Here is a 23,046-nt window from a genome sequence, read left to right as displayed (position 1 = left end):
TTTTTCAGAAGTGTACGGGATCTGAATTTCCACTTCAGGTTTAGTCTGTAAGAGAGTTCGAAAAACATTGTTTCCGCCCGGTTTCGAACCGGGGACCTTTCGCGTGTGAGGCGAACGTGATAACCACTACACTACGGAAACTCTTGTAGTCTCAAAAGCTATAGAACCCTGCTCAAGGAATAGCTCTGAAAAACTTTCACCATTACAAAGACATATTGACCGGAACAATTTTCGTCAGACACTTACAGGCTTTCATTAATACAGATTACAAGTTTACTATTTCATTGACTAAACATACAATTTGACTTTTAGAAGAATGTCATTTGTACAAGCATTTCAAATGCCAGTAGAAAGAAATAAGCATGGTAAAATCAAAGTATTTCATTTCTAATGAAAATTCTAAAAGAAATAATAAGAATCTTTTATTTTATTGTATTTCGTGGGAAAAACCTTTACTCCTTCAAATGGAATTTCTGATTTGAAATAGTTTGCAAAAAGAGCACGGTTTTCATAGCTCGAAATGGTCCTGATATGAAAGTGAAATGACTGTAGTTTACAGACGATGATTTAATGTTCGAAAGTTGCAGAAAAAGCATTGTTTCCGCCCAGTCTCGAACCGGGGACCTTTCGCGTGTTAGGCGAACGTGATAACCACTACACTACGGAAACCTCTGCCCGCCAGTTCCCTGTGAACCCTTCTTCAGCGGGAGGACTATTACAGGGCTTCATTATTACGGAGAAATATTGATGGGTGAAGTTTGGTCCTCACAGAGAGAACTGTACGTGTCAGACATTTGGTATGAAATCAGAAAGTTGGGCTACATTTCCCAGGTGTTCATTTATTCTTAAAGGTTTATTGTCAGACACTGTTGTTTCCCATATTGGACACATTTTTGCCGGGACAAGAGTAGAAGTTGTTTCGTGGAAAAACTGCTGAATCTTATTGGATAGACAGGAGTGTTGTTCTACAATTTAGAGTCATGTTGAGGGAACACATTAATCCAAGTGAAACGTTGGTGGTCCGTTCTGAGAACATATTTTTGTTAGCTGGAGCAATGCCAACCAGGATAAAACAGTTTTCTCACACTGATTTAAATCAAATAATATAAAGAAAGCCCAAATGTTTTACAGTTGAACTTCAAAGCCTTGGAAGCATATATAGTTTCTGATTTCAATGCATTTTTTTCAGAAGTGTACGGGATCTGAATTTCCACTTCAGGTTTAGTCTGTAAGAGAGTTCGAAAAACATTGTTTCCGCCCGGTTTCGAACCGGGGACCTTTCGCGTGTGAGGCGAACGTGATAACCACTACACTACGGAAACTCTTGTAGCTTCAAAAGCTATAGACCCCTGCTCAAGGAATAGCTCTGAAAAACTTTCACCATTACAAAGACATATTGACCGGAACAATTTTCGTCAGACACTTACAGGCTTTCATTAATACAGATTACAAGTTTACTATTTCATTGACTAAACATACAATTTGACTTTTAGAAGAATGTCATTTGTACAAGCATTTCAAATGCCATTAGAAAGAAATAAGCATGGTAAAATCAAAGTATTTCATTTCTAATGAAAATTCAAAAAGAATTAATAAGAATCTTTTATTTTATTGTATTTCGTGGGAAAAACCTTTACTCCTTCAAATGGAATTTCTGATTTGAAATAGTTTGCAAGAAGAGCACGGTTTTCATAGCTCGAAATGGTCCTGATATGAAAGTGAAATGACTGTAGTTTACAGACGATGAGTTAATGTTCGAAAGTTGCAGAATAAGCATTGTTTCCGCCCGGTCTCGAACCGGGGACCTTTCGCGTGTTAGGCGAAAGTGATAACCACTACACTAGGGAAACCTCTGCCCGCCAGATCCCTGTGAACCCTTCTTCAGCGGGAGGACTATTACAGGGCTTCATTATTACGGAGAAATATTGATGGGTGAAGTTTGGTCCTCACAGAGAGAACTGTACGTGTCAGACATTTGGTATGAAATCAGAAAGTTGGGCTACATTTCCCAGGTGTTCATTTATTCTTAAAGGTTTATTGTCAGACACTGTTTTTTCCCATATTGGACACATTTTTGCCGGGACAAGAGTAGAAGTTGTTTCGTGGAAAAACTGCTGAATCTTATTGGATAGACAGGAGTGTTGTTCTACAATTTAGAGTCATGTTGAGGGAACACATTAATCCAAGTGAAACGTTGGTGGTCCGTTCTGAGAACATATTTTTGTTAGCTGGAGCAATGCCAACCAGGATAAAACAGTTTTCTCACACTGATTTAAATCAAATAATATAAAGAAAGCCCAAATGTTTTGCTGTGGTGTTGCACAGTTGAACTTCAAAACCTTGGAAGCATATATAGTTTCTGATTTCAATGCATTTTTTTCAGAAGTGTACGGGATCTGAATTTCCACTTCAGGTTTAGTCTGTAAGAGAGTTCGAAAAACATTGTTTCCGCCCGGTTTCGAACCGGGGACCTTTCGCGTGTGAGGCGAACGTGATAACCACTACACTACGGAAACTCTTGTAGTCTCAAAAGCTATAGATCCCTGCTCAAGGAATAGCTCTGAAAAACTTTCACCATTACAAAGACATATTGACCGGAACAATTTTCGTCAGACACTTACAGGCTTTCATTAATACAGATTACAAGTTTACTATTTCATTGACTAAACATACAATTTGACTTTTAGAAGAATGTCATTTGTACAAGCATTTCAAATGCCATTAGAAAGAAATAAGCATGGTAAAATCAAAGTATTTCATTTCTAATGAAAATTCTAAAAGAAATAATAAGAATCTTTTATTTTATTGTATTTCGTGGGAAAAACCTTTACTCCTTCAAATGGAATTTCTGATTTGAAATAGTTTGCAAAAAGAGCACGGTTTTCATAGCTCGAAATGGTCCTGATATGAAAGTGAAATGACTGTAGTTTACAGACGATGATTTAATGTTCGAAAGTTGCAGAAAAAGCATTGTTTCCGCCCGGTCTCGAACCGGGGACCTTTCGCGTGTTAGGCGAACGTGATAACCACTACACTACGGAAACCTCTGCCCGCCAGTTCCCTGTGAACCCTTCTTCAGCGGGAGGACTATTACAGGGCTTCATTATTACGGAGAAATATTGATGGGTGAAGTTTGGTCCTCACAGAGAGAACTGTACGTGTCAGACATTTGGTATGAAATCAGAAAGTTGGGCTACATTTCCCAGGTGTTCATTTATTCTTAAAGGTTTATTGTCAGACACTGTTGTTTCCCATATTGGACACATTTTTGCCGGGACAAGAGTAGAAGTTGTTTCGTGGAAAAACTGCTGAATCTTATTGGATAGACAGGAGTGTTGTTCTACAATTTAGAGTCATGTTGAGGGAACACATTAATCCAAGTGAAACGTTGGTGGTCCGTTCTGAGAACATATTTTTGTTAGCTGGAGCAATGCCAACCAGGATAAAACAGTTTTCTCACACTGATTTAAATCAAATAATATAAAGAAAGCCCAAATGTTTTACAGTTGAACTTCAAAGCCTTGGAAGCATATATAGTTTCTGATTTCAATGCATTTTTTTCAGAAGTGTACGGGATCTGAATTTCCACTTCAGGTTTAGTCTGTAAGAGAGTTCGAAAAACATTGTTTCCGCCCGGTTTCGAACCGGGGACCTTTCGCGTGTGAGGCGAACGTGATAACCACTACACTACGGAAACTCTTGTAGTCTCAAAAGCTATAGATCCCTGCTCAAGGAATAGCTCTGAAAAACTTTCACCATTACAAAGACATATTGACCGGAACAATTTTCGTCAGACACTTACAGGCTTTCATTAATACAGATTACAAGTTTACTATTTCATTGACTAAACATACAATTTGACTTTTAGAAGAATGTCATTTGTACAAGCATTTCAAATGCCATTAGAAAGAAATAAGCATGGTAAAATCAAAGTATTTCATTTCTAATGAAAATTCAAAAAGAATTAATAAGAATCTTTTATTTTATTGTATTTCGTGGGAAAAACCTTTACTCCTTCAAATGGAATTTCTGATTTGAAATAGTTTGCAAGAAGAGCACGGTTTTCATAGCTCGAAATGGTCCTGATATGAAAGTGAAATGACTGTAGTTTACAGACGATGATTTAATGTTCGAAAGTTGCAGAATAAGCATTGTTTCCGCCCGGTCTCGAACCGGGGACCTTTCGCGTGTTAGGCGAACGTGATAACCACTACACTACGGAAACCTCTGCCCGCCAGCTCCCTGTGAACCCTTCTTCAGCGGGAGGACTATTACAGGGCTTCATTATTACGGAGAAATATTGATGGGTGAAGTTTGGTCCTCACAGAGAGAACTGTACGTGTCAGACATTTGGTATGAAATCAGAAAGTTGGGCTACATTTCCCAGGTGTTCATTTATTCTTAAAGGTTTATTGTCAGACACTGTTGTTTCCCATATTGGACACATTTTTGCCGGGACAAGAGTAGAAGTTGTTTCGTGGAAAAACTGCTGAATCTTATTGGATAGACAGGAGTGTTGTTCTACAATTTAGAGTCATGTTGAGGGAACACATTAATCCAAGTGAAACGTTGGTGGTCCGTTCTGAGAACATATTTTTGTTAGCTGGAGCAATGCCAACCAGGATAAAACAGTTTTCTCACACTGATTTAAATCAAATAATATAAAGAAAGCCCAAATGTTTTGCTGTGGTGTTGCACAGTTGAACTTCAAAGCCTTGGAAGCATATATAGTTTCTGATTTCAATGCATTTTTTTCAGAAGTGTACGGGATCTGAATTTCCACTTCAGGTTTAGTCTGTAAGAGAGTTCGAAAAACATTGTTTCCGCCCGGTTTCGAACCGGGGACCTTTCGCGTGTGAGGCGAACGTGATAACCACTACACTACGGAAACTCTTGTAGTCTCAAAAGCTATAGAACCCTGCTCAAGGAATAGCTCTGAAAAACTTTCACCATTACAAAGACATATTGACCGGAACAATTTTCGTCAGACACTTACAGGCTTTCATTAATACAGATTACAAGTTTACTATTTCATTGACTAAACATACAATTTGACTTTTAGAAGAATGTCATTTGTACAAGCATTTCAAATGCCAGTAGAAAGAAATAAGCATGGTAAAATCAAAGTATTTCATTTCTAATGAAAATTCTAAAAGAAATAATAAGAATCTTTTATTTTATTGTATTTCGTGGGAAAAACCTTTACTCCTTCAAATGGAATTTCTGATTTGAAATAGTTTGCAAAAAGAGCACGGTTTTCATAGCTCGAAATGGTCCTGATATGAAAGTGAAATGACTGTAGTTTACAGACGATGATTTAATGTTCGAAAGTTGCAGAAAAAGCATTGTTTCCGCCCAGTCTCGAACCGGGGACCTTTCGCGTGTTAGGCGAACGTGATAACCACTACACTACGGAAACCTCTGCCCGCCAGTTCCCTGTGAACCCTTCTTCAGCGGGAGGACTATTACAGGGCTTCATTATTACGGAGAAATATTGATGGGTGAAGTTTGGTCCTCACAGAGAGAACTGTACGTGTCAGACATTTGGTATGAAATCAGAAAGTTGGGCTACATTTCCCAGGTGTTCATTTATTCTTAAAGGTTTATTGTCAGACACTGTTGTTTCCCATATTGGACACATTTTTGCCGGGACAAGAGTAGAAGTTGTTTCGTGGAAAAACTGCTGAATCTTATTGGATAGACAGGAGTGTTGTTCTACAATTTAGAGTCATGTTGAGGGAACACATTAATCCAAGTGAAACGTTGGTGGTCCGTTCTGAGAACATATTTTTGTTAGCTGGAGCAATGCCAACCAGGATAAAACAGTTTTCTCACACTGATTTAAATCAAATAATATAAAGAAAGCCCAAATGTTTTACAGTTGAACTTCAAAGCCTTGGAAGCATATATAGTTTCTGATTTCAATGCATTTTTTTCAGAAGTGTACGGGATCTGAATTTCCACTTCAGGTTTAGTCTGTAAGAGAGTTCGAAAAACATTGTTTCCGCCCGGTTTCGAACCGGGGACCTTTCGCGTGTGAGGCGAACGTGATAACCACTACACTACGGAAACTCTTGTAGCTTCAAAAGCTATAGACCCCTGCTCAAGGAATAGCTCTGAAAAACTTTCACCATTACAAAGACATATTGACCGGAACAATTTTCGTCAGACACTTACAGGCTTTCATTAATACAGATTACAAGTTTACTATTTCATTGACTAAACATACAATTTGACTTTTAGAAGAATGTCATTTGTACAAGCATTTCAAATGCCATTAGAAAGAAATAAGCATGGTAAAATCAAAGTATTTCATTTCTAATGAAAATTCAAAAAGAATTAATAAGAATCTTTTATTTTATTGTATTTCGTGGGAAAAACCTTTACTCCTTCAAATGGAATTTCTGATTTGAAATAGTTTGCAAGAAGAGCACGGTTTTCATAGCTCGAAATGGTCCTGATATGAAAGTGAAATGACTGTAGTTTACAGACGATGAGTTAATGTTCGAAAGTTGCAGAATAAGCATTGTTTCCGCCCGGTCTCGAACCGGGGACCTTTCGCGTGTTAGGCGAACGTGATAACCACTACACTACGGAAACCTCTGCCCGCCAGATCCCTGTGAACCCTTCTTCAGCGGGAGGACTATTACAGGGCTTCATTATTACGGAGAAATATTGATGGGTGAAGTTTGGTCCTCACAGAGAGAACTGTACGTGTCAGACATTTGGTATGAAATCAGAAAGTTGGGCTACATTTCCCAGGTGTTCATTTATTCTTAAAGGTTTATTGTCAGACACTGTTGTTTCCCATATTGGACACATTTTTGCCGGGACAAGAGTAGAAGTTGTTTCGTGGAAAAACTGCTGAATCTTATTGGATAGACAGGAGTGTTGTTCTACAATTTAGAGTCATGTTGAGGGAACACATTAATCCAAGTGAAACGTTGGTGGTCCGTTCTGAGAACATATTTTTGTTAGCTGGAGCAATGCCAACCAGGATAAAACAGTTTTCTCACACTGATTTAAATCAAATAATATAAAGAAAGCCCAAATGTTTTACAGTTGAACTTCAAAGCCTTGGAAGCATATATAGTTTCTGATTTCAATCCATTTTTTTCAGAAGTGTACGGGATCTGAATTTCCACTTCAGGTTTAGTCTGTAAGAGAGTTCGAAAAACATTGTTTCCGCCCGGTTTCGAACCGGGGACCTTTCGCGTGTGAGGCGAACGTGATAACCACTACACTACGGAAACTCTTGTAGCTTCAAAAGCTATAGACCCCTGCTCAAGGAATAGCTCTGAAAAACTTTCACCATTACAAAGACATATTGACCGGAACAATTTTCGTCAGACACTTACAGGCTTTCATTAATACAGATTACAAGTTTACTATTTCATTGACTAAACATACAATTTGACTTTTAGAAGAATGTCATTTGTACAAGCATTTCAAATGCCATTAGAAAGAAATAAGCATGGTAAAATCAAAGTATTTCATTTCTAATGAAAATTCAAAAAGAATTAATAAGAATCTTTTATTTTATTGTATTTCGTGGGAAAAACCTTTACTCCTTCAAATGGAATTTCTGATTTGAAATAGTTTGCAAGAAGAGCACGGTTTTCATAGCTCGAAATGGTCCTGATATGAAAGTGAAATGACTGTAGTTTACAGACGATGAGTTAATGTTCGAAAGTTGCAGAATAAGCATTGTTTCCGCCCGGTCTCGAACCGGGGACCTTTCGCGTGTTAGGCGAACGTGATAACCACTACACTACGGAAACCTCTGCCCGCCAGCTCCCTGTGAACCCTTCTTCAGCGGGAGGACTATTACAGGGCTTCATTATTACGGAGAAATATTGATGGGTGAAGTTTGGTCCTCACAGAGAGAACTGTACGTGTCAGACATTTGGTATGAAATCAGAAAGTTGGGCTACATTTCCCAGGTGTTCATTTATTCTTAAAGGTTTATTGTCAGACACTGTTGTTTCCCATATTGGACACATTTTTGCCGGGACAAGAGTAGAAGTTGTTTCGTGGAAAAACTGCTGAATCTTATTGGATAGACAGGAGTGTTGTTCTACAATTTAGAGTCATGTTGAGGGAACACATTACTCCAAGTGAAACGTTGGTGGTCCGTTCTGAGAACATATTTTTGTTAGCTGGAGCAATGCCAACCAGGATAAAACAGTTTTCTCACACTGATTTAAATCAAATAATATAAAGAAAGCCCAAATGTTTTGCTGTGGTGTTGCACAGTTGAACTTCAAAGCCTTGGAAGCATATATAGTTTCTGATTTCAATGCATTTTTTTCAGAAGTGTACGGGATCTGAATTTCCACTTCAGGTTTAGTCTGTAAGAGAGTTCGAAAAACATTGTTTCCGCCCGGTTTCGAACCGGGGACCTTTCGCGTGTGAGGCGAACGTGATAACCACTACACTACAGAAACTCTTGCAGCCTCAAAAGCTATAGACCCCTGCTCAAGGAATAGCTCTGAAAAACTTTCACCATTACAAAGACATATTGACCGGAACAATTTTCGTCAGACACTTACAGGCTTTCATTAATACAGATTACAAGTTTACTATTTCATTGACTAAACATACAATTTGACTTTTAAAAGAATGTCATTTGTACAAGCATTTCAAATGCCATTAGAAAGAAATAAGCATGGTAAAATCAAAGTATTTCATTTCTAATGAAAATTCAAAAAGAATTAATAAGAATCTTTTATTTTATTGTATTTCGTGGGAAAAACCTTTACTCCTTCAAATGGAATTTCTGATTTGAAATAGTTTGCAAGAAGAGCACGGTTTTCATAGCTCGAAATGGTCCTGATATGAAAGTGAAATGACTGTAGTTTACAGACGATGAGTTAATGTTCGAAAGTTGCAGAATAAGCATTGTTTCCGCCCGGTCTCAAACCGGGGACCTTTCGCGTGTTAGGCGAACGTGATAACCACTACACTACGGAAACCTCTGCCCGCCAGATCCCTGTGAACCCTTCTTCAGCGGGAGGACTATTAAAGGGCTTCATTATTACGGAGAAATATTGATGGGTGAAGTTTGGTCCTCACAGAGAGAACTGTACGTGTCAGACATTTGGTATGAAATCAGAAAGTTGGGCTACATTTCCCAGGTGTTCATTTATTCTTAAAGGTTTATTGTCAGACACTGTTTTTTCCCATATTGGACACATTTTTGCCGGGACAAGAGTAGAAGTTGTTTCGTGGAAAAACTGCTGAATCTTATTGGATAGACAGGAGTGTTGTTCTACAATTTAGAGTCATGTTGAGGGAACACATTAATCCAAGTGAAACGTTGGTGGTCCGTTCTGAGAACATATTTTTGTTAGCTGGAGCAATGCCAACCAGGATAAAACAGTTTTCTCACACTGATTTAAATCAAATAATATAAAGAAAGCCCAAATGTTTTACAGTTGAACTTCAAAGCCTTGGAAGCATATATAGTTTCTGATTTCAATGCATTTTTTTCAGAAGTGTACGGGATCTGAATTTCCACTTCAGGTTTAGTCTGTAAGAGAGTTCGAAAAACATTGTTTCCGCCCGGTTTCGAACCGGGGACCTTTCGCGTGTGAGGCGAACGTGATAACCACTACACTACGGAAACTCTTGTAGCTTCAAAAGCTATAGACCCCTGCTCAAGGAATAGCTCTGAAAAACTTTCACCATTACAAAGACATATTGACCGGAACAATTTTCGTCAGACACTTACAGGCTTTCATTAATACAGATTACAAGTTTACTATTTCATTGACTAAACATACAATTTGACTTTTAGAAGAATGTCATTTGTACAAGCATTTCAAATGCCATTAGAAAGAAATAAGCATGGTAAAATCAAAGTATTTCATTTCTAATGAAAATTCTAAAAGAAATAATAAGAATCTTTTATTTTATTGTATTTCGTGGGAAAAACCTTTACTCCTTCAAATGGAATTTCTGATTTGAAATAGTTTGCAAAAAGAGCACGGTTTTCATAGCTCGAAATGGTCCTGATATGAAAGTGAAATGACTGTAGTTTACAGATGATGATTTAATGTTCGAAAGTTGCAGAAAAAGCATTGTTTCCGCCCGGTCTCGAACCGGGGACCTTTCGCGTGTTAGGCGAACGTGATAACCACTACACTACGGAAACCTCTGCCCGCCAGTTCCCTGTGAACCCTTCTTCAGCGGGAGGACTATTACAGGGCTTCATTATTACGGAGAAATATTGATGGGTGAAGTTTGGTCCTCACAGAGAGAACTGTACGTGTCAGACATTTGGTATGAAATCAGAAAGTTGGGCTACATTTCCCAGGTGTTCATTTATTCTTAAAGGTTTATTGTCAGACACTGTTGTTTCCCATATTGGACACATTTTTGCCGGGACAAGAGTAGAAGTTGTTTCGTGGAAAAACTGCTGAATCTTATTGGATAGACAGGAGTGTTGTTCTACAATTTAGAGTCATGTTGAGGGAACACATTAATCCAAGTGAAACGTTGGTGGTCCGTTCTGAGAACATATTTTTGTTAGCTGGAGCAATGCCAACCAGGATAAAACAGTTTTCTCACACTGATTTAAATCAAATAATATAAAGAAAGCCCAAATGTTTTGCTGTGGTGTTGCACAGTTGAACTTCAAAGCCTTGGAAGCATATATAGTTTCTGATTTCAATGCATTTTTTTCAGAAGTGTACGGGATCTGAATTTCCACTTCAGGTTTAGTCTGTAAGAGAGTTCGAAAAACATTGTTTCCGCCCGGTTTCGAACCGGGGACCTTTCGCGTGTGAGGCAAACGTGATAACCACTACACTACGGAAACTCTTGCAGCCTCAAAAGCTATAGACCCCTGCTCAAGGAATAGCTCTGAAAAACTTTCACCATTCCAAAGACATATTGACCGGAACAATTTTCGTCAGACACTTACAGGCTTTCATTAATACAGATTACAAGTTTACTATTTCATTGACTAAACATACAATTTGACTTTTAGAAGAATGTCATTTGTACAAGCATTTCAAATGCCATTAGAAAGAAATAAGCATGGTAAAATCAAAGTATTTCATTTCTAATGAAAATTCTAAAAGAAATAATAAGAATCTTTTATTTTATTGTATTTCGTGGGAAAAACCTTTACTCCTTCAAATGGAATTTCTGATTTGAAATAGTTTGCAAAAAGAGCACGGTTTTCATAGCTCGAAATGGTCCTGATATGAAAGTGAAATGACTGTAGTTTACAGACGATGAGTTAATGTTCGAAAGTTGCAGAATAAGCATTGTTTCCGCCCGGTCTCGAACCGGGTACCTTTCGCGTGTTAGGCGAACGTGATAACCACTACACTACGGAAACCTCTGCCCGCCAGTTCCCTGTGAACCCTTCTTCAGCGGGAGGACTATTACAGGGCTTCATTATTACGGAGAAATATTGATGGGTGAAGTTTGGTCCTCACAGAGAGAACTGTACGTGTCAGACATTTGGTATGAAATCAGAAAGTTGGGCTACATTTCCCAGGTGTTCATTTATTCTTAAAGGTTTATTGTCAGACACTGTTGTTTCCCATATTGGACACATTTTTGCCGGGACAAGAGTAGAAGTTGTTTCGTGGAAAAACTGCTGAATCTTATTGGATAGACAGGAGTGTTGTTCTACAATTTAGAGTCATGTTGAGGGAACACATTAATCCAAGTGAAACGTTGGTGGTCCGTTCTGAGAACATATTTTTGTTAGCTGGAGCAATGCCAACCAGGATAAAACAGTTTTCTCACACTGATTTAAATCAAATAATATAAAGAAAGCCCAAATGTTTTGCTGTGGTGTTGCACAGTTGAACTTCAAAGCCTTGGAAGCATATATAGTTTCTGATTTCAATGCATTTTTTTCAGAAGTGTACGGGATCTGAATTTCCACTTCAGGTTTAGTCTGTAAGAGAGTTCGAAAAACATTGTTTCCGCCCGGTTTCGAACCGGGGACCTTTCGCGTGTGAGGCGAACGTGATAACCACTACACTACGGAAACTCTTGTAGTCTCAAAAGCTATAGAACCCTGCTCAAGGAATAGCTCTGAAAAACTTTCACCATTACAAAGACATATTGACCGGAACAATTTTCGTCAGACACTTACAGGCTTTCATTAATACAGATTACAAGTTTACTATTTCATTGACTAAACATACAATTTGACTTTTAGAAGAATGTCATTTGTACAAGCATTTCAAATGCCATTAGAAAGAAATAAGCATGGTAAAATCAAAGTATTTCATTTCTAATGAAAATTCTAAAAGAAATAATAAGAATCTTTTATTTTATTGTATTTCGTGGGAAAAACCTTTACTCCTTCAAATGGAATTTCTGATTTGAAATAGTTTGCAAAAAGAGCACGGTTTTCATAGCTCGAAATGGTCCTGATATGAAAGTGAAATGACTGTAGTTTACAGACGATGATTTAATGTTCGAAAGTTGCAGAAAAAGCATTGTTTCCGCCCGGTCTCGAACCGGGGACCTTTCGCGTGTTAGGCGAACGTGATAACCACTACACTACGGAAACCTCTGCCCGCCAGTTCCCTGTGAACCCTTCTTCAGCGGGAGGACTATTACAGGGCTTCATTATTACGGAGAAATATTGATGGGTGAAGTTTGGTCCTCACAGAGAGAACTGTACGTGTCAGACATTTGGTATGAAATCAGAAAGTTGGGCTACATTTCCCAGGTGTTCATTTATTCTTAAAGGTTTATTGTCAGACACTGTTGTTTCCCATATTGGACACATTTTTGCCGGGACAAGAGTAGAAGTTGTTTCGTGGAAAAACTGCTGAATCTTATTGGATAGACAGGAGTGTTGTTCTACAATTTAGAGTCATGTTGAGGGAACACATTAATCCAAGTGAAACGTTGGTGGTCCGTTCTGAGAACATATTTTTGTTAGCTGGAGCAATGCCAACCAGGATAAAACAGTTTTCTCACACTGATTTAAATCAAATAATATAAAGAAAGCCCAAATGTTTTACAGTTGAACTTCAAAGCCTTGGAAGCATATATAGTTTCTGATTTCAATGCATTTTTTTCAGAAGTGTACGGGATCTGAATTTCCACTTCAGGTTTAGTCTGTAAGAGAGTTCGAAAAACATTGTTTCCGCCCGGTTTCGAACCGGGGACCTTTCGCGTGTGAGGCGAACGTGATAACCACTACACTACTGAAACTCTTGTAGTCTCAAAAGCTATAGACCCCTGCTCAAGGAATAGCTCTGAAAAACTTTCACCATTACAAAGACATATTGACCGGAACAATTTTCGTCAGACACTTACAGGCTTTCATTAATACAGATTACAAGTTTACTATTTCATTGACTAAACATACAATTTGACTTTTAGAAGAATGTCATTTGTACAAGCATTTCAAATGCCATTAGAAAGAAATAAGCATGGTAAAATCAAAGTATTTCATTTCTAATGAAAATTCTAAAAGAAATAATAAGAATCTTTTATTTTATTGTATTTCGTGGGAAAAACCTTTACTCCTTCAAATGGAATTTCTGATTTGAAATAGTTTGCAAAAAGAGCACGGTTTTCATAGCTCGAAATGGTCCTGATATGAAAGTGAAATGACTGTAGTTTACAGACGATGATTTAATGTTCGAAAGTTGCAGAAAAAGCATTGTTTCCGCCCGGTCTCGAACCGGGGACCTTTCGCGTGTTAGGCGAACTTGATAACCACTACACTACGGAAACCTCTGCCCGCCAGTTCCCTGTGAACCCTTCTTCAGCGGGAGGACTATTACAGGGCTTCATTATTACGGAGAAATATTGATGGGTGAAGTTTGGTCCTCACAGAGAGAACTGTACGTGTCAGACATTTGGTATGAAATCAGAAAGTTGGGCTACATTTCCCAGGTGTTCATTTATTCTTAAAGGTTTATTGTCAGACACTGTTGTTTCCCATATTGGACACATTTTTGCCGGGACAAGAGTAGAAGTTGTTTCGTGGAAAAACTGCTGAATCTTATTGGATAGACAGGAGTGTTGTTCTACAATTTAGAGTCATGTTGAGGGAACACATTAATCCAAGTGAAACGTTGGTGGTCCGTTCTGAGAACATATTTTTGTTAGCTGGAGCAATGCCAACCAGGATAAAACAGTTTTCTCACACTGATTTAAATCAAATAATATAAAGAAAGCCCAAATGTTTTACAGTTGAACTTCAAAGCCTTGGAAGCATATATAGTTTCTGATTTCAATGCATTTTTTTCAGAAGTGTACGGGATCTGAATTTCCACTTCAGGTTTAGTCTGTAAGAGAGTTCGAAAAACATTGTTTCCGCCCGGTTTCGAACCGGGGACCTTTCGCGTGTGAGGCGAACGTGATAACCACTACACTACGGAAACTCTTGTAGTCTCAAAAGCTATAGAACCCTGCTCAAGGAATAGCTCTGAAAAACTTTCACCATTACAAAGACATATTGACCGGAACAATTTTCGTCAGACACTTACAGGCTTTCATTAATACAGATTACAAGTTTACTATTTCATTGACTAAACATACAATTTGACTTTTAGAAGAATGTCATTTGTACAAGCATTTCAAATGCCATTAGAAAGAAATAAGCATGGTAAAATCAAAGTATTTCATTTCTAATGAAAATTCAAAAAGAATTAATAAGAATCTTTTATTTTATTGTATTTCGTGGGAAAAACCTTTACTCCTTCAAATGGAATTTCTGATTTGAAATAGTTTGCAAGAAGAGCACGGTTTTCATAGCTCGAAATGGTCCTGATATGAAAGTGAAATGACTGTAGTTTACAGACGATGAGTTAATGTTCGAAAGTTGCAGAATAAGCATTGTTTCCGCCCGGTCTCGAACCGGGGACCTTTCGCGTGTTAGGCGAACGTGATAACCACTACACTACGGAAACCTCTGCCCGCCAGATCCCTGTGAACCCTTCTTCAGCGGGAGGACTATTACAGGGCTTCATTATTACGGAGAAATATTGATGGGTGAAGTTTGGTCCTCACAGAGAGAACTGTACGTGTCAGACATTTGGTATGAAATCAGAAAGTTGGGCTACATTTCCCAGGTGTTCATTTATTCTTAAAGGTTTATTGTCAGACACTGTTGTTTCCCATATTGGACACATTTTTGCCGGGACAAGAGTAGAAGTTGTTTCGTGGAAAAACTGCTGAATCTTATTGGATAGACAGGAGTGTTGTTCTACAATTTAGAGTCATGTTGAGGGAACACATTAATCCAAGTGAAACGTTGGTGGTCCGTTCTGAGAACATATTTTTGTTAGCTGGAGCAATGCCAACCAGGATAAAACAGTTTTCTCACACTGATTTAAATCAAATAATATAAAGAAAGCCCAAATGTTTTACAGTTGAACTTCAAAGCCTTGGAAGCATATATAGTTTCTGATTTCAATGCATTTTTTTCAGAAGTGTACGGGATCTGAATTTCCACTTCAGGTTTAGTCTGTAAGAGAGTTCGAAAAACATTGTTTCCGCCCGGTTTCGAACCGGGGACCTTTCGCGTGTGAGGCGAACTTGATAACCACTACACTACTGAAACTCTTGTAGCTTCAAAAGCTATAGACCCCTGCTCAAGGAATAGCTCTGAAAAACTTTCACCATTACAAAGACATATTGACCGGAACAATTTTCGTCAGACACTTACAGGCTTTCATTAATACAGATTACAAGTTTACTATTTCATTGACTAAACATACAATTTGACTTTTAGAAGAATGTCATTTGTACAAGCATTTCAAATGCCATTAGAAAGAAATAAGCATGGTAAAATCAAAGTATTTCATTTCTAATGAAAATTCAAAAAGAATTAATAAGAATCTTTTATTTTATTGTATTTCGTGGGAAAAACCTTTACTCCTTCAAATGGAATTTCTGATTTGAAATAGTTTGCAAGAAGAGCACGGTTTTCATAGCTCGAAATGGTCCTGATATGAAAGTGAAATGACTGTAGTTTACAGACGATGAGTTAATGTTCGAAAGTTGCAGAATAAGCATTGTTTCCGCCCGGTCTCGAACCGGGGACCTTTCGCGTGTTAGGCGAACTTGATAACCACTACACTACGGAAACCTCTGCCCGCCAGTTCCCTGTTAACCCTTCTTCAGCGGGAGGACTATTACAGGGCTTCATTATTACGGAGAAATATTGATGGGTGAAGTTTGGTCCTCACAGAGAGAACTGTACGTGTCAGACATTTGGTATGAAATCAGAAAGTTGGGCTACATTTCCCAGGTGTTCATTTATTCTTAAAGGTTTATTGTCAGACACTGTTGTTTCCCATATTGGACACATTTTTGCCGGGACAAGAGTAGAAGTTGTTTCGTGGAAAAACTGCTGAATCTTATTGGATAGACAGGAGTGTTGTTCTACAATTTAGAGTCATGTTGAGGGAACACATTAATCCAAGTGAAACGTTGGTGGTCCGTTCTGAGAACATATTTTTGTTAGCTGGAGCAATGCCAACCAGGATAAAACAGTTTTCTCACACTGATTTAAATCAAATAATATAAAGAAAGCCCAAATGTTTTGCTGTGGTGTTGCACAGTTGAACTTCAAAGCCTTGGAAGCATATATAGTTTCTGATTTCAATGCATTTTTTTCAGAAGTGTACGGGATCTGAATTTCCACTTCAGGTTTAGTCTGTAAGAGAGTTCGAAAAACATTGTTTCCGCCCGGTTTCGAACCGGGGACCTTTCGCGTGTGAGGCGAACGTGATAACCACTACACTACGGAAACTCTTGTAGTCTCAAAAGCTATAGAACCCTGCTCAAGGAATAGCTCTGAAAAACTTTCACCATTACAAAGACATATTGACCGGAACAATTTTCGTCAGACACTTACAGGCTTTCATTAATACAGATTACAAGTTTACTATTTCATTGACTAAACATACAATTTGACTTTTAGAAGAATGTCATTTGTACAAGCATTTCAAATGCCATTAGAAAGAAATAAGCATGGTAAAATCAAAGTATTTCATTTCTAATGAAAATTCTAAAAGAAATAATAAGAATCTTTTATTTTATTGTATTTCGTGGGAAAAACCTTTACTCCTTCAAATGGAATTTCTGATTTGAAATAGTTTGCAAAAAGAGCACGGTTTTCATAGCTCGAAATGGTCCTGATATGAAAGTGAAATGACTGTAGTTTACAGACGATGATTTAATGTTCGAAAGTTGCAGAAAAAGCATTGTTTCCGCCCGGTCTCGAACCGGGGACCTTTCACGTGTTAGGCGAACGTGATAACCACTACACTACGGAAACCTCTGCCCGCCAGTTCCCTGTGAACCCTTCTTCAGCGGGAGGACTATTACAGGGCTTCATTATTACGGAGAAATATTGATGGGTGAAGTTTGGTCCTCACAGAGAGAACTGTACGTGTCAGACATTTGGTATGAAATCAGAAAGTTGGGCTACATTTCCCAGGTGTTCATTTATTCTTAAAGGTTTATTGTCAGACACTGTTGTTTCCCATATTGGACACATTTTTGCCGGGACAAGAGTAGAAGTTGTTTCGTGGAAAAACTGCTGAATCTTATTGGATAGACAGGAGTGTTGTTCTACAATTTAGAGTCATGTTGAGGGAACACATTAATCCAAGTGAAACGTTGGTGGTCCGTTCTGAGAACATATTTTTGTTAGCTGGAGCAATGCCAACCAGGATAAAACAGTTTTCTCACACTGATTTAAATCAAATAATATAAAGAAAGCCCAAATGTTTTACAGTTGAACTTCAAAGCCTTGGAAGCATATATAGTTTCTGATTTCAATGCATTTTTTTCAGAAGTGTACGGGATCTGAATTTCCACTTCAGGTTTAGTCTGTAAGAGAGTTCGAAAAACATTGTTTCCGCCCGGTTTCGAACCGGGGACCTTTCGCGTGTGAGGCGAACGTGATAACCACTACACTACGGAAACTCTTGTGGCTTCAAAAGCTATAGACCCCTGCTCAAGGAATAGCTCTGAAAAACTTTCACCATTACAAAGACATATTGACCGGAACAATTTTCGTCAGACACTTACAGGCTTTCATTAATACAGATTACAAGTTTACTATTTCATTGACTAAACATACAATTTGACTTTTAGAAGAATGTCATTTGTACAAGCATTTCAAATGCCATTAGAAAGAAATAAGCATGGTAAAATCAAAGTATTTCATTTCTAATGAAAATTCAAAAAGAATTAATAAGAATCTTTTATTTTATTGTATTTCGTGGGAAAAACCTTTACTCCTTCAAATGGAATTTCTGATTTGAAATAGTTTGCAAGAAGAGCACGGTTTTCATAGCTCGAAATGGTCCTGATATGAAAGTGAAATGACTGTAGTTTACAGACGATGAGTTAATGTTCGAAAGTTGCAGAATAAGCATTGTTTCCGCCCGGTCTCGAACCGGGGACCTTTCGCGTGTTAGGCGAACGTGATAACCACTACACTACGGAAACCTCTGCCCGCCAGATCCCTGTGAACCCTTCTTCAGCGGGAGGACTATTACAGGGCTTCATTATTACGGAGAAATATTGATGGGTGAAGTTTGGTCCTCACAGAGAGAACTGTACGTGTCAGACATTTGGTATGAAATCAGAAAGTTGGGCTACATTTCCCAGGTGTTCATTTATTCTTAAAGGTTTATTGTCAGACACTGTTGTTTCCCATATTGGACACATTTTTGCCGGGACAAGAGTAGAAGTTGTTTCGTGGAAAAACTGCTGAATCTTATTGGATAGACAGGAGTGTTGTTCTACAATTTAGAGTCATGTTGAGGGAACACATTAATCCAAGTGAAACGTTGGTGGTCCGTTCTGAGAACATATTTTTGTTAGCTGGAGCAATGCCAACCAGGATAAAACAGTTTTCTCACACTGATTTAAATCAAATAATATAAAGAAAGCCCAAATGTTTTGCTGTGGTGTTGCACAGTTGAACTTCAAAGCCTTGGAAGCATATATAGTTTCTGATTTCAATGCATTTTTTTCAGAAGTGTACGGGATCTGAATTTCCACTTCAGGTTTAGTCTGTAAGAGAGTTCGAAAAACATTGTTTCCGCCCGGTTTCGAACCGGGGACCTTTCGCGTGTGAGGCGAACGTGATAACCACTACACTACGGAAACTCTTGTAGTCTCAAAAGCTATAGAACCCTGCTCAAGGAATAGCTCTGAAAAACTTTCACCATTACAAAGACATATTGACCGGAACAATTTTCGTCAGACACTTACAGGCTTTCATTAATACAGATTACAAGTTTACTATTTCATTGACTAAACATACAATTTGACTTTTAGAAGAATGTCATTTGTACAAGCATTTCAAATGCCATTAGAAAGAAATAAGCATGGTAAAATCAAAGTATTTCATTTCTAATGAAAATTCTAAAAGAAATAATAAGAATCTTTTATTTTATTGTATTTCGTGGGAAAAACCTTTACTCCTTCAAATGGAATTTCTGATTTGAAATAGTTTGCAAAAAGAGCACGGTTTTCATAGCTCGAAATGGTCCTGATATGAAAGTGAAATGACTGTAGTTTACAGACGATGATTTAATGTTCGAAAGTTGCAGAAAAAGCATTGTTTCCGCCCGGTCTCGAACCGGGGACCTTTCGCGTGTTAGGCGAACGTGATAACCACTACACTACGGAAACCTCTGCCCGCCAGTTCCCTGTGAACCCTTCTTCAGCGGGAGGACTATTACAGGGCTTCATTATTACGGAGAAATATTGATGGGTGAAGTTTGGTCCTCACAGAGAGAACTGTACGTGTCAGACATTTGGTATGAAATCAGAAAGTTGGGCTACATTTCCCAGGTGTTCATTTATTCTTAAAGGTTTATTGTCAGACACTGTTGTTTCCCATATTGGACACATTTTTGCCGGGACAAGAGTAGAAGTTGTTTCGTGGAAAAACTGCTGAATCTTATTGGATAGACAGGAGTGTTGTTCTACAATTTAGAGTCATGTTGAGGGAACACATTAATCCAAGTGAAACGTTGGTGGTCCGTTCTGAGAACATATTTTTGTTAGCTGGAGCAATGCCAACCAGGATAAAACAGTTTTCTCACACTGATTTAAATCAAATAATATAAAGAAAGCCCAAATGTTTTGCTGTGGTGTTGCACAGTTGAACTTCAAAGCCTTGGAAGCATATATAGTTTCTGATTTCAATGCATTTTTTTCAGAAGTGTACGGGATCTGAATTTCCACTTCAGGTTTAGTCTGTAAGAGAGTTCGAAAAACATTGTTTCCGCCCGGTTTCGAACCGGGGACCTTTCGCGTGTGAGGCGAACGTGATAACCACTACACTACGGAAACTCTTGTAATCTCAAAACCTATAGAACCCTGCTCAAGGAATAGCTCTGAAAAACTTTCACCATTACAAAGACATATTGACCGGAACAATTTTCGTCAGACACTTACAGGCTTTCATTAATACAGATTACAAGTTTACTATTTCATTGACTAAACATACAATTTGACTTTTAGAAGAATGTCATTTGTACAAGCATTTCAAATGCCATTAGAAAGAAATAAGCATGGTAAAATCAAAGTATTTCATTTCTAATGAAAATTCTAAAAGAAATAATAAGAATCTTTTATTTTATTGTATTTCGTGGGAAAAACCTTTACTCCTTCAAATGGAATTTCTGATTTGAAATAGTTTGCAAAAAGAGCACGGTTTTCATAGCTCGAAATGGTCCTGATATGAAAGTGAAATGACTGTAGTTTACAGACGATGATTTAATGTTCGAAAGTTGCAGAAAAAGCATTGTTTCCGCCCGGTCTCGAACCGGGGACCTTTCGCGTGTTAGGCGAACGTGATAACCACTACACTACGGAAACCTCTGCCCGCCAGTTCCCTGTGAACCCTTCTTCAGCGGGAGGACTATTACAGGGCTTCATTATTACGGAGAAATATTGATGGGTGAAGTTTGGTCCTCACAGAGAGAACTGTACGTGTCAGACATTTGGTATGAAATCAGAAAGTTGGGCTACATTTCCCAGGTGTTCATTTATTCTTAAAGGTTTATTGTCAGACACTGTTGTTTCCCATATTGGACACATTTTTGCCGGGACAAGAGTAGAAGTTGTTTCGTGGAAAAACTGCTGAATCTTATTGGATAGACAGGAGTGTTGTTCTACAATTTAGAGTCATGTTGAGGGAACACATTAATCCAAGTGAAACGTTGGTGGTCCGTTCTGAGAACATATTTTTGTTAGCTGGAGCAATGCCAACCAGGATAAAACAGTTTTCTCACACTGATTTAAATCAAATAATATAAAGAAAGCCCAAATGTTTTACAGTTGAACTTCAAAGCCTTGGAAGCATATATAGTTTCTGATTTCAATGCATTTTTTTCAGAAGTGTACGGGATCTGAATTTCCACTTCAGGTTTAGTCTGTAAGAGAGTTCGAAAAACATTGTTTCCGCCCGGTTTCGAACCGGGGACCTTTCGCGTGTGAGGCGAACGTGATAACCACTACACTACGGAAACTCTTGTAGCTTCAAAAGCTATAGACCCCTGCTCAAGGAATAGCTCTGAAAAACTTTCACCATTACAAAGACATATTGACCGGAACAATTTTCGTCAGACACTTACAGGCTTTCATTAATACAGATTACAAGTTTACTATTTCATTGACTAAACATACAATTTGACTTTTAGAAGAATGTCATTTGTACAAGCATTTCAAATGCCATTAGAAAGAAATAAGCATGGTAAAATCAAAGTATTTCATTTCTAATGAAAATTCTAAAAGAAATAATAAGAATCTTTTATTTTATTGTATTTCGTGGGAAAAACCTTTACTCCTTCAAATGGAATTTCTGATTTGAAATAGTTTGCAAAAAGAGCACGGTTTTCATAGCTCGAAATGGTCCTGATATGAAAGTGAAATGACTGTAGTTTACAGATGATGATTTAATGTTCGAAAGTTGCAGAAAAAGCATTGTTTCCGCCCGGTCTCGAACCGGGGACCTTTCGCGTGTTAGGCGAACGTGATAACCACTACACTACGGAAACCTCTGCCCGCCAGTTCCCTGTGAACCCTTCTTCAGCGGGAGGACTATTACAGGGCTTCATTATTACGGAGAAATATTGATGGGTGAAGTTTGGTCCTCACAGAGAGAACTGTACGTGTCAGACATTTGGTATGAAATCAGAAAGTTGGGCTACATTTCCCAGGTGTTCATTTATTCTTAAAGGTTTATTGTCAGACACTGTTGTTTCCCATATTGGACACATTTTTGCCGGGACAAGAGTAGAAGTTGTTTCGTGGAAAAACTGCTGAATCTTATTGGATAGACAGGAGTGTTGTTCTACAATTTAGAGTCATGTTGAGGGAACACATTAATCCAAGTGAAACGTTGGTGGTCCGTTCTGAGAACATATTTTTGTTAGCTGGAGCAATGCCAACCAGGATAAAACAGTTTTCTCACACTGATTTAAATCAAATAATATAAAGAAAGCCCAAATGTTTTGCTGTGGTGTTGCACAGTTGAACTTCAAAGCCTTGGAAGCATATATAGTTTCTGATTTCAATGCATTTTTTTCAGAAGTGTACGGGATCTGAATTTCCACTTCAGGTTTAGTCTGTAAGAGAGTTCGAAAAACATTGTTTCCGCCCGGTTTCGAACCGGGGACCTTTCGCGTGTGAGGCGAACGTGATAACCACTACACTACGGAAACTCTTGTAGCCTCAAATGCTATAGACCCCTGCTCAAGGAATAGCTCTGAAAAACTTTCACCATTACAAAGACATATTGACCGGAACAATTTTCGTCAGACACTTACAGGCTTTCATTAATACAGATTACAAGTTTACTATTTCATTGACTAAACATACAATTTGACTTTTAGAAGAATGTCATTTGTACAAGCATTTCAAATGCCATTAGAAAGAAATAAGCATGGTAAAATCAAAGTATTTCATTTCTAATGAAAATTCTAAAAGAAATAATAAGAATCTTTTATTTTATTGTATTTCGTGGGAAAAACCTTTACTCCTTCAAATGGAATTTCTGATTTGAAATAGTTT

At 38.0% G+C, this 23,046-nt stretch overlaps 39 non-coding genes across 39 annotated transcripts; all 39 read right to left on the bottom strand.

The window, feature by feature from the left end:
- Nucleotides 1-68: 68 nt before the first annotated feature.
- trnav-cac (transfer RNA valine (anticodon CAC)) lies at nucleotides 69-141 on the bottom strand. Its single transcript has one exon. It is a non-coding gene; the product is annotated as a tRNA-Val (tRNA).
- A 455-nt stretch (nucleotides 142-596) lies between these two features.
- trnav-aac (transfer RNA valine (anticodon AAC)) lies at nucleotides 597-669 on the bottom strand. Its single transcript has one exon. It is a non-coding gene; the product is annotated as a tRNA-Val (tRNA).
- A 580-nt stretch (nucleotides 670-1,249) lies between these two features.
- On the bottom strand, nucleotides 1,250-1,322 carry trnav-cac (transfer RNA valine (anticodon CAC)). Its single transcript has one exon. It is a non-coding gene; the product is annotated as a tRNA-Val (tRNA).
- Nucleotides 1,323-1,777: 455 nt separating this feature from the next.
- On the bottom strand, nucleotides 1,778-1,850 carry trnav-aac (transfer RNA valine (anticodon AAC)). Its single transcript has one exon. It is a non-coding gene; the product is annotated as a tRNA-Val (tRNA).
- Nucleotides 1,851-2,443: 593 nt separating this feature from the next.
- Nucleotides 2,444-2,516, bottom strand: trnav-cac (transfer RNA valine (anticodon CAC)). The gene has a single exon. It is a non-coding gene; the product is annotated as a tRNA-Val (tRNA).
- A 455-nt stretch (nucleotides 2,517-2,971) lies between these two features.
- Nucleotides 2,972-3,044, bottom strand: trnav-aac (transfer RNA valine (anticodon AAC)). Its single transcript has one exon. It is a non-coding gene; the product is annotated as a tRNA-Val (tRNA).
- Nucleotides 3,045-3,624: 580 nt separating this feature from the next.
- Nucleotides 3,625-3,697, bottom strand: trnav-cac (transfer RNA valine (anticodon CAC)). Its single transcript has one exon. It is a non-coding gene; the product is annotated as a tRNA-Val (tRNA).
- Nucleotides 3,698-4,152: 455 nt separating this feature from the next.
- On the bottom strand, nucleotides 4,153-4,225 carry trnav-aac (transfer RNA valine (anticodon AAC)). The gene has a single exon. It is a non-coding gene; the product is annotated as a tRNA-Val (tRNA).
- Nucleotides 4,226-4,818: 593 nt separating this feature from the next.
- Nucleotides 4,819-4,891, bottom strand: trnav-cac (transfer RNA valine (anticodon CAC)). Its single transcript has one exon. It is a non-coding gene; the product is annotated as a tRNA-Val (tRNA).
- Nucleotides 4,892-5,346: 455 nt separating this feature from the next.
- Nucleotides 5,347-5,419, bottom strand: trnav-aac (transfer RNA valine (anticodon AAC)). Its single transcript has one exon. It is a non-coding gene; the product is annotated as a tRNA-Val (tRNA).
- A 580-nt stretch (nucleotides 5,420-5,999) lies between these two features.
- Nucleotides 6,000-6,072, bottom strand: trnav-cac (transfer RNA valine (anticodon CAC)). Its single transcript has one exon. It is a non-coding gene; the product is annotated as a tRNA-Val (tRNA).
- A 455-nt stretch (nucleotides 6,073-6,527) lies between these two features.
- Nucleotides 6,528-6,600, bottom strand: trnav-aac (transfer RNA valine (anticodon AAC)). The gene has a single exon. It is a non-coding gene; the product is annotated as a tRNA-Val (tRNA).
- Nucleotides 6,601-7,180: 580 nt separating this feature from the next.
- On the bottom strand, nucleotides 7,181-7,253 carry trnav-cac (transfer RNA valine (anticodon CAC)). Its single transcript has one exon. It is a non-coding gene; the product is annotated as a tRNA-Val (tRNA).
- A 455-nt stretch (nucleotides 7,254-7,708) lies between these two features.
- trnav-aac (transfer RNA valine (anticodon AAC)) lies at nucleotides 7,709-7,781 on the bottom strand. The gene has a single exon. It is a non-coding gene; the product is annotated as a tRNA-Val (tRNA).
- Nucleotides 7,782-8,374: 593 nt separating this feature from the next.
- On the bottom strand, nucleotides 8,375-8,447 carry trnav-cac (transfer RNA valine (anticodon CAC)). Its single transcript has one exon. It is a non-coding gene; the product is annotated as a tRNA-Val (tRNA).
- A 455-nt stretch (nucleotides 8,448-8,902) lies between these two features.
- trnav-aac (transfer RNA valine (anticodon AAC)) lies at nucleotides 8,903-8,975 on the bottom strand. The gene has a single exon. It is a non-coding gene; the product is annotated as a tRNA-Val (tRNA).
- A 580-nt stretch (nucleotides 8,976-9,555) lies between these two features.
- trnav-cac (transfer RNA valine (anticodon CAC)) lies at nucleotides 9,556-9,628 on the bottom strand. The gene has a single exon. It is a non-coding gene; the product is annotated as a tRNA-Val (tRNA).
- A 455-nt stretch (nucleotides 9,629-10,083) lies between these two features.
- Nucleotides 10,084-10,156, bottom strand: trnav-aac (transfer RNA valine (anticodon AAC)). The gene has a single exon. It is a non-coding gene; the product is annotated as a tRNA-Val (tRNA).
- A 593-nt stretch (nucleotides 10,157-10,749) lies between these two features.
- On the bottom strand, nucleotides 10,750-10,822 carry trnav-cac (transfer RNA valine (anticodon CAC)). Its single transcript has one exon. It is a non-coding gene; the product is annotated as a tRNA-Val (tRNA).
- A 455-nt stretch (nucleotides 10,823-11,277) lies between these two features.
- On the bottom strand, nucleotides 11,278-11,350 carry trnav-aac (transfer RNA valine (anticodon AAC)). The gene has a single exon. It is a non-coding gene; the product is annotated as a tRNA-Val (tRNA).
- A 593-nt stretch (nucleotides 11,351-11,943) lies between these two features.
- Nucleotides 11,944-12,016, bottom strand: trnav-cac (transfer RNA valine (anticodon CAC)). The gene has a single exon. It is a non-coding gene; the product is annotated as a tRNA-Val (tRNA).
- A 455-nt stretch (nucleotides 12,017-12,471) lies between these two features.
- trnav-aac (transfer RNA valine (anticodon AAC)) lies at nucleotides 12,472-12,544 on the bottom strand. The gene has a single exon. It is a non-coding gene; the product is annotated as a tRNA-Val (tRNA).
- A 580-nt stretch (nucleotides 12,545-13,124) lies between these two features.
- Nucleotides 13,125-13,197, bottom strand: trnav-cac (transfer RNA valine (anticodon CAC)). Its single transcript has one exon. It is a non-coding gene; the product is annotated as a tRNA-Val (tRNA).
- Nucleotides 13,198-13,652: 455 nt separating this feature from the next.
- Nucleotides 13,653-13,725, bottom strand: trnav-aac (transfer RNA valine (anticodon AAC)). Its single transcript has one exon. It is a non-coding gene; the product is annotated as a tRNA-Val (tRNA).
- A 580-nt stretch (nucleotides 13,726-14,305) lies between these two features.
- Nucleotides 14,306-14,378, bottom strand: trnav-cac (transfer RNA valine (anticodon CAC)). The gene has a single exon. It is a non-coding gene; the product is annotated as a tRNA-Val (tRNA).
- A 455-nt stretch (nucleotides 14,379-14,833) lies between these two features.
- On the bottom strand, nucleotides 14,834-14,906 carry trnav-aac (transfer RNA valine (anticodon AAC)). The gene has a single exon. It is a non-coding gene; the product is annotated as a tRNA-Val (tRNA).
- Nucleotides 14,907-15,486: 580 nt separating this feature from the next.
- trnav-cac (transfer RNA valine (anticodon CAC)) lies at nucleotides 15,487-15,559 on the bottom strand. The gene has a single exon. It is a non-coding gene; the product is annotated as a tRNA-Val (tRNA).
- Nucleotides 15,560-16,014: 455 nt separating this feature from the next.
- trnav-aac (transfer RNA valine (anticodon AAC)) lies at nucleotides 16,015-16,087 on the bottom strand. The gene has a single exon. It is a non-coding gene; the product is annotated as a tRNA-Val (tRNA).
- Nucleotides 16,088-16,680: 593 nt separating this feature from the next.
- trnav-cac (transfer RNA valine (anticodon CAC)) lies at nucleotides 16,681-16,753 on the bottom strand. Its single transcript has one exon. It is a non-coding gene; the product is annotated as a tRNA-Val (tRNA).
- A 455-nt stretch (nucleotides 16,754-17,208) lies between these two features.
- On the bottom strand, nucleotides 17,209-17,281 carry trnav-aac (transfer RNA valine (anticodon AAC)). The gene has a single exon. It is a non-coding gene; the product is annotated as a tRNA-Val (tRNA).
- Nucleotides 17,282-17,861: 580 nt separating this feature from the next.
- On the bottom strand, nucleotides 17,862-17,934 carry trnav-cac (transfer RNA valine (anticodon CAC)). Its single transcript has one exon. It is a non-coding gene; the product is annotated as a tRNA-Val (tRNA).
- A 455-nt stretch (nucleotides 17,935-18,389) lies between these two features.
- Nucleotides 18,390-18,462, bottom strand: trnav-aac (transfer RNA valine (anticodon AAC)). Its single transcript has one exon. It is a non-coding gene; the product is annotated as a tRNA-Val (tRNA).
- Nucleotides 18,463-19,055: 593 nt separating this feature from the next.
- On the bottom strand, nucleotides 19,056-19,128 carry trnav-cac (transfer RNA valine (anticodon CAC)). The gene has a single exon. It is a non-coding gene; the product is annotated as a tRNA-Val (tRNA).
- Nucleotides 19,129-19,583: 455 nt separating this feature from the next.
- Nucleotides 19,584-19,656, bottom strand: trnav-aac (transfer RNA valine (anticodon AAC)). The gene has a single exon. It is a non-coding gene; the product is annotated as a tRNA-Val (tRNA).
- Nucleotides 19,657-20,249: 593 nt separating this feature from the next.
- trnav-cac (transfer RNA valine (anticodon CAC)) lies at nucleotides 20,250-20,322 on the bottom strand. The gene has a single exon. It is a non-coding gene; the product is annotated as a tRNA-Val (tRNA).
- Nucleotides 20,323-20,777: 455 nt separating this feature from the next.
- On the bottom strand, nucleotides 20,778-20,850 carry trnav-aac (transfer RNA valine (anticodon AAC)). The gene has a single exon. It is a non-coding gene; the product is annotated as a tRNA-Val (tRNA).
- Nucleotides 20,851-21,430: 580 nt separating this feature from the next.
- Nucleotides 21,431-21,503, bottom strand: trnav-cac (transfer RNA valine (anticodon CAC)). The gene has a single exon. It is a non-coding gene; the product is annotated as a tRNA-Val (tRNA).
- Nucleotides 21,504-21,958: 455 nt separating this feature from the next.
- Nucleotides 21,959-22,031, bottom strand: trnav-aac (transfer RNA valine (anticodon AAC)). The gene has a single exon. It is a non-coding gene; the product is annotated as a tRNA-Val (tRNA).
- Nucleotides 22,032-22,624: 593 nt separating this feature from the next.
- Nucleotides 22,625-22,697, bottom strand: trnav-cac (transfer RNA valine (anticodon CAC)). Its single transcript has one exon. It is a non-coding gene; the product is annotated as a tRNA-Val (tRNA).
- Between the last annotated feature and the right edge of the window lie 349 nt (nucleotides 22,698-23,046).

This window comes from Salminus brasiliensis, chromosome 18, assembly GCF_030463535.1.
Source record: "Salminus brasiliensis chromosome 18, fSalBra1.hap2, whole genome shotgun sequence".
In the NCBI taxonomy this organism is placed as follows: domain Eukaryota; kingdom Metazoa; phylum Chordata; class Actinopteri; order Characiformes; family Bryconidae; genus Salminus; species Salminus brasiliensis.
The sequence above is the reverse complement of the archived record's forward strand: the minus strand, read 5'-3'. Positions and strand labels throughout refer to the sequence as shown.